The sequence below is a fragment of the Lipotes vexillifer genome, unplaced genomic scaffold, assembly GCF_000442215.2.
Source record: "Lipotes vexillifer unplaced genomic scaffold, Lipotes_vexillifer_v1.1 scaffold554, whole genome shotgun sequence".
Lineage (NCBI taxonomy): Eukaryota > Metazoa > Chordata > Mammalia > Artiodactyla > Lipotidae > Lipotes > Lipotes vexillifer.
The window spans coordinates 968957-975846 of NW_006794635.1; the positions used below are offsets into that span (position 1 = coordinate 968957).

Genomic DNA, 6890 nt, shown 5'->3' on the forward strand with positions numbered 1-6890 from the left:
TTGAGGACTCACTGTGGGCCAGTTACTGGACCTTCCTGGATTTACTCAATATTTATTCATTCAATACATATTATTTGAGCACCTATGACAATCCAGTCACTGTTCTAGACTCCTCTGCCTAGGACTGTAATCTCTTCCTAGGACTATAATCTGAAGATGGTCAGCTGCTGGAACCAGCTTATGACCATGGAGTACAGTTCATTCTCCCAATACTTCACAACCAATCCAATGTTGTTTACCTTACTACCATGACTGGATTTTTTCCAAAGCAGGGACCATTTTAAATTTAATTGATGTCATAGTTTGGGAAAAAAATGATGGACGAGGAGACAAACTTGAGTTCTAGTCCTGGACTCACTACTTATTATCTTCTCCATCTTGAACAAGTCAGCTTCTCCCTGTCTGTTCTGCACCTTTAAGATGAGAATAATAATTTTGACGTTTTAATATTAGAGTGGGTAGTTATGAGGATTGAATAAGAAAAGGTACCAGAAGGCTCCTCATCAGCTATGAATCCATATAAAAATGGAATATTTTATTGATTAGCAACTTGCTTGGCACAGAAGATACTAGACATTTGCAAAATACTTGATGACAATGAGGAAGATCATGGTAGATGCTTGTTTCTGTTGAAAACTATCAATACACCCAACAAATGATATTGGAAATGGGTCCATAATGGGCTGAGTTGTGTTCCCCCCAAAACTCATAAGTCGAAGCCCTAGCCCCGGTGATTGTATTAGGAGATATGGCCTTTAAAAGGTAATTAAGGTTAATTGAGGCCATAAGGATGGAGCCCTAATCCAGTTTGACTGGTGTCCTTACAAGGAGAGGAAATATATGAGGAGTGCTTGTGCACAGAGGAAAGGCCATGTGAAGACACAGCAAGAAGGCAGTCATCTGCAAGCAAAGGAGAGAGACCTCGTGGGAAAGCAACTCAGCCAGCACCTTGTTCTTCTACTTCCAGCCTCCAGAACTTTGAGAAAATAAATTTCTGTTGTTTAAGCCACCCAGTCTGTGGTATTTTATTATAGCAGCCCTTACAAACTAATACAGGATCCTTATATAAACTTGTCATTCTTTTCACTTTCTTAATGGTTTATGCACGCCACAACTAAAATCATCATTAGAAGACAGAAACTGTGGAATAAGGCTCACCTGGAGTTTTAGAACTGAGTCACTTAAAAACAGTAACAACAGATTCAGCAGATTACCAGATATTTAACTGCTATAAATTTGAGAAAGAAATTGTGATATTCCACCTGATATAAATGTTCTTTGTTGAAATGTCAACTGTAGGATTTTGAATTATACTCAGCCAATTTTACACCAACTAATGCACATCTGTTAAGATGCACAGATGTGTGATTTGCAAAAATTTATATCTATCTATCTATCTATCTCCTAGTAGAAGGGTCAGATGTTAGAATAATGCCCATCAAAGAAATGAAATGCCAGAAGTCTGCACTTCTTTACTGGGCTCATTTCTTATCCAGTAGGGATTATATTTATATATGCTTTGATATCTTGTTTTCATTCAGTGTGGGAAGTTTTTCATTTGCAACATATATGTCCCTGCCTTCTTCAAATCCCCAAATATATGAAGTGAGAAATACTACTTGTTTTATTTTTGTTTTTCATGTATCTACACTATAATTTTATTTTGGGTTCTTTATTTTTTAATTAAACAAGGATTATTAAATCATGGCTGAAATGATAACTAGTCTTCAGAATGAATCACTTGGTACTGAAATGTAGGTTTTAGAGTACATATATTTCAGTTTTTATTCTCTGATAACCATAAAGCATTATTTTATGCATATACATATGTTAGTTAGTTTTCATTTGTTAAAACTAGCTAACATTTTGATCTGATAATGACTCAAGTGGAGGGTTATTCTGAAGATTTGGCAGAACAAATGTATCCTTAACAAAGAAGTGGAATGATTTGAAAGTTCAGAAACTGATGTAGTAATTAATGTGGGACTAACCACACCACCTTTTGGTTACCAAATTGGTGTAACCAAATAGTTGATAGCAATAGATGAATAGATGCTTTGGACAAATTATGCAGTATAGTAATAATACAGTGAACAAAGAGGACCCATTCCAGTGATGTACTTCGTGGTCAGAAGCTTTGTTACCAGAAGAAGAAATAAAGCAGGAAAGTTAGCCATACATTCATGATAGAGAAGTGATGGGGGTGGGGATGGGGTAGGACAAAAGTTACCCAAAAGCATTAACACTGATGTGACTAATTTAGCACGTTTAACCTTGAGAGTGGTTCCTTGTTAATCTATGAACAGTCCCTTCATCATTTATTGTCTGCTTAATACTACTCATCTTCACGCTGATCCTTGGTCTAGTCTCTTGCCCCTCAAAGCATGGTCTGCGGACTAGCAACCTGAGTTTTATTAGACTTATTAGAAGTGCTGACAGGAAGATCAGTTCAGTGATTTGTGACCGCCTAGAGGGGTGGGATAGGGAGGTGGGAGGGAGGGAGACACAAGAGGGAAGAGATATGGGAACATATGTATATGTATAACTGATTCACTTTGTTATAAAGCAGAAAGTAACACACCATTGTAAAGCAATTGTACTCCAATAAAGATGTAAAAAAAAAAAAAGAAGTGCTGAATTTGGCTGCACCTCAGAGTGCAGACGTACTGAATCAGGATCTGCATTTTACCAATATCCTAGGTGATTTACTCACACATTAAAGTTGGAGAACACAGTTCCTCTCTACTTTTAGGTATGTAAGAATCACCTGAATATCTTCTTAACATGGAGATTGTAGATTCTGATTTAGTAGGTGTGGAGTAGAGCCTGAGATTCTGTATTTCTAACAAGCTCCTGGATGACACCAACGCTGAGGGGGACCACACTTGGGCTAATCAGGATTAGAGCAGTGGTTCCCAGACTTCTCTGATGATAAAATCACCCAGAGAACCTATTAAAAATACAAAATTCTACGTATATTACCAGAACCATTGAATTAGAATGCTCTGGGGAGTGACCTGGGGAAAGGTTTTGACTTTTATTTTTTTAATACTTTAGGTAATTCTTATCATAAGATGTTTGGGAAACTTGTACGCCAGTCCTTATATTTTGTACACACCATCTAATGCCTCAAAATAGGACACACTCACCAATTACTCAATGACTAGGGTTGTATAAACACTTCTATTTGAATGTTCAGTGAATTCCTGGACGTATTTGTTTTCCTCAAAATGATTGTACCTAGCAGGGGAAGATAATTTTACAAAAACATTTACTTTACTGTAGTTTTCTTTGTTTTGTGGTGTCTCTCCAGGAATGGAAGAGAGAATGGAAAGAAAAGAAGAATCCACATAGTTAAAACACTTTCTCCACCTTGGAGGTGAATCATCAGCCTGCCATTCTCTCCATCATCTTTCCCAGCTTCTTAGGGTGGGGTTTTGCTCTGGCCTCTCTCACCATGTTTTCCTGAACATAGAACCTTTCCCAGGGACCTCAAGTCAGGCTGGCCAGCCAGAAGCAAGTCTTTCTGGAGGCCACTGGTCATTCTTTGGTTGGTGCCTGCCTCCCCCAGGGCAAGGCTCCAGGAGTATGGCAGACTCTCCTAAACTCTGAAGGCTTATTCTTGTAGCCTCCAGTGCCTTGCAATATATTTTGACCTAATTATTATAAGAATTATAAAGAAAATCATTTTTAGATAATTTATTGATGCATTTTTTGACTGTTTCATTTCCCAAATCCCATTTTCTTGCATTGTTCTCTTTACTTGGAATGGCTTTTCTTACTTTATTTATCTGAAAGCGACACATCTTTCACTGTTAGCTTTAGTCTCAATCACTCATGAGCTTCTCTTGGAAGTTCCATCTCTTATCAGTTCTCTGTTCCTTAATTACTACAGTACTGACATTCATACACAGGAAGGTATATGGGTAAGGTAATAAGAGAAAGAGCATGTTTCAGAGTCAGAAGATCTGGATTTCAATTCCGTCTCTGCCACTTACTAGTTTTATGGCTTTGGGCAAGGGATTTAACATCTCTGAGTTTCATATGAAAACAGGAATTATAATATCTACTAGTGTTTACAGGGGACTCATGAGATCACATTTGTAAGGAAGCTTGCACAGCATATGAGACACTGCAGGGATCCAGTAGTTCATAGGTCTTGTTATTATTACTATTACTACCATGTATTACAATTTAACTGTTCCATGTGTATAAGTTTTCACCTGCTTTAGAAATAACCAAAGACAGGAATAATGTTTGACTGTTTTTGAATTCCTCTTGGTTCTCAAAATGGTGCAGGTCTTTGGACAAAGGTTTAAAAGGTCCCACTTGAAGATAAAATGTGAAACCCAAAAATAAAGAAGTTCTGCCCCCAGAGTTAGGAGCCAACACAAAACACAGGATACCAGCTGCAGCAGCATTTTCCAAATGATGCTCTGTAGAATCCTGTAGATTCTATAAGATGATCTTGGGAAATGCATAAACTGAAAAAAAAAATCCTTGAGTTGAAATTAGTTTAAGAAACATTGCTACCTACAGCCTCTTAACTAATGACTAATATTAAAGCCTTGCTGTTAAGAAATCTGTTGAACTTAGTTTAACCAAGTGTTTTCCAAATGGTTTGACTGTGAAACACTTTCTTTTTTTCCCGCTTAACACCTATGCACAGTAGACCTTTGACTAGTGTAAGAACCATTATCGTGACCTTCAGAGATAGCTGTCTGACTGATCTTTGTTTTATTTTCAGCAGCTCTGTGTTCAGCCAAGTACTAATCTAGGCTGTGTTAACCTAGAGAGGGCAGGGGTGTGCCTATGCCTCCATACCCTATTCTATACCTTATTTCTTTGTGATATTTTGTTTTGGTGAGTTGCACCTGGCTCAGATGAGGTCATCCCCAGCACACATCTAGACTGCTCCATTAGCAGAACTGTTTCAGCCATGTGTATATAAACACATATATAAAGCTTATATTTAAGCTTGATTTGGAGGAGGGCAGTTGAGTTTCACTTACTGTATTGTTCAAGTGGTGAGAATTGGGTTTCTGTGCGATTACAGCTTCATCTGGTCACGAAAATATTGCTGATATTATTAATGCATCTCCTTATTAGGAGAATTTATTCTCTTAATAGGCTTTATTCTCTATCCTTTAGATAAGTAAAACTTGTTTGTGATGTCTGTGCCTGGTCTATCACTCTAAACCTGCTCTTGGTATTTGTCAATGTAAGTGTCATATTATCCAATAAATACTGGAAATATTTTCCCAGGAGTAACCCAATCCTCCATTTTCATTTGGAAGCAGTTTATATCTTTCTGTGCTTTTAAGAAGCTATCATTGTCAAATGTAAAAAAAAAAAAACACATTTTAAACTTAGAAATTACATTACAAAATTATGGTCTCAACCAATGGTCATTAAACTAACTTGCCCGATTAATTGTGCTCTCACTAAGTTACTTATCCAAAGTAAGATGTGCTTGATCTCACACCTGATTATGTTAGTTATACTTTTTATCACACTTTCATAATTTAATTAGATATTACATATCCAATGACAAGAGTGCAGAAGATTGTTGTTGAATGCTTTGTATAAAAACTAGTTAAAAAGTAAGCTGTCAAAAAAAAAAAACCCTAAAAAATAAGTTGCCAGCTCTTTTTCGTGGTGCCTCGGAGGCGGTCGGCCGCTTCAGAATGAAGCTGAACATCTCTTTCCCGGCCAGTGGCTGCCAGAAACTCATTGAAGTGGACGATGAACGAAAACTTCGTACCTTTTATGAGAAGCGTACGGCCACAGAAGTTGCTGCTGACGCTCTGGGTGAAGAATGGAAGGGTTATGTGGTCCGAATCAGTGGTGGGAACGACAAGCAGGGTTTCCCCATGAATCAGCAGGGGGTCTTGACCCATGGCCGAGTCCGCCTGCTACTGAGTAAGGGGCATTCCTGTTACAGACCAAGGAGGACTGGAGAAAGAAAGCGCAAATCTGTACGGGGTTGCGTTGTGGATGCCAATCTGAGCGTTCTCAATTTGGTCATTGTAAAAAAAGGGGAGAAGGATATTCTTGGACTCACTGATACTACGTGCCTCGTCGCCTGGGGCGCAAAAGAGCTAGCAGGATCCGCAAACTTTTCAGTCTCTCTAAAGAAGTGATGTCCGCCAGTATGTTGTGAGAAAGCCCCTAAACAAAGAAGGTAAGAAACCCAGGACCAAAACACCCAAGGTGCAGCGTCCTGTTACTCCACGTGTTCTGCAACACAAACGTCGGCGAATTGCTCTGAAGAAACAGCGTACTAAGAAAAATAAGAGGCTGCAGAATATGCTAAACTTTTGGCCAAGAGAATGAAGGAGGCAAAGAAAAATGCCAGGAACAGATCGCCAAGAGACGGAGGCCGTCCTCTCCGAGAGCTTCTACTTCTAAGTCTGAGTCCAGTCAAAAATGAGATGTTCTAAGAGTAACAAATAAATAAGATCAGACATCAAAAAAAAAAAAAATGTTGCCAAAATATTATTGCTGTAAAATTAGGTGTGGGTAAAACAATTATAAAAGTTGGGAGAGGGAGGGTCATAAACATCTGGAAGTGTCTTTAAATTCTTGGTTCACTTAAAAGACCTTAAAACTGGACATCATAGATAATGTATTATCAATTATAAAAAGACAACAGAGAATTCCAATCCGTGAATCCATATGGTAATGAAAAGTTTGATTCTAAAGCAAATCTTGGTGAATGGATGTGTTCTTATGCTTTTAGTCAAAATAAATTATGTATGGTATACAAGTTTTATTATGTATTGTTTTTTAAAATGACCTTTTGGTTTAACTATCTTTCTTAGTTAACTGACCAACTTGTTGGTCCAGTCCTGTTATACTGGATAAGAGGCTTCTGTTGTAGGAACACT

General features: G+C 38.0%; 1 pseudogene across 1 annotated transcript; it reads left to right on the forward strand.

Moving 5' to 3' along the window:
- Positions 1 to 5652: 5652 nt before the first annotated feature.
- Positions 5653 to 6466, forward strand: LOC103073827 (40S ribosomal protein S6 pseudogene; annotated as a pseudogene). Its single transcript, XR_457112.1, has one exon. The product of XR_457112.1 is annotated as a 40S ribosomal protein S6 pseudogene (transcript).
- Positions 6467 to 6890: the final 424 nt, after the last annotated feature.